General features: G+C 56.7%; 1 protein-coding gene across 1 annotated transcript in view; it reads right to left on the bottom strand.

Moving 5' to 3' along the window:
- Window positions 1–393, bottom strand: part of LOC105304826 (transient receptor potential cation channel subfamily M member 1-like) — a 56,355-nt gene that overhangs the window by 53,795 nt on the left and 2,167 nt on the right. The gene's annotated exons all lie outside the window — the stretch shown is intronic.

Below are 393 nucleotides of genomic sequence, written 5' to 3'. Positions count from 1 at the left end.
GCACGTCCGTGCGGCCCCGGCTCACGCCCTTATCCTTCTAATAAAGGGGTTCTGTTTTTGCAGATGTCTATATTAAATTAGGAAAAACAAATTATTGTAGGTCATGAAAACCCAGCAATTGTACTGCTGGGCATTTGTCACAGAGAAGCGCAGGCCCGGGTTGGCACGGAATCCCGCGCCCGGATGCTCATGTGCACGGGTCTGTGACCCCGCTTGGAGGCAACGGTCAAACCGATGGGCCCGTCCGTACCGCGGAGTACGACTCAGCCACGCGCAGGGACAGACTGCGGTGCACACAGCCGCGGGACGTGCGGAGCGGGAAACGCCGCCCTCAAAGGCTACTTACTGCGTGATCCCACTTATGCGACGTTCTCGAAATGACGAGATCGTAGA

This window comes from Pteropus vampyrus, unplaced genomic scaffold, assembly GCF_000151845.1.
Source record: "Pteropus vampyrus isolate Shadow unplaced genomic scaffold, Pvam_2.0 Scaffold355, whole genome shotgun sequence".
Lineage (NCBI taxonomy): Eukaryota > Metazoa > Chordata > Mammalia > Chiroptera > Pteropodidae > Pteropus > Pteropus vampyrus.
Note: the sequence above shows the minus strand (reverse complement) of the source record. Positions and strands in the feature narration are given on the sequence as shown.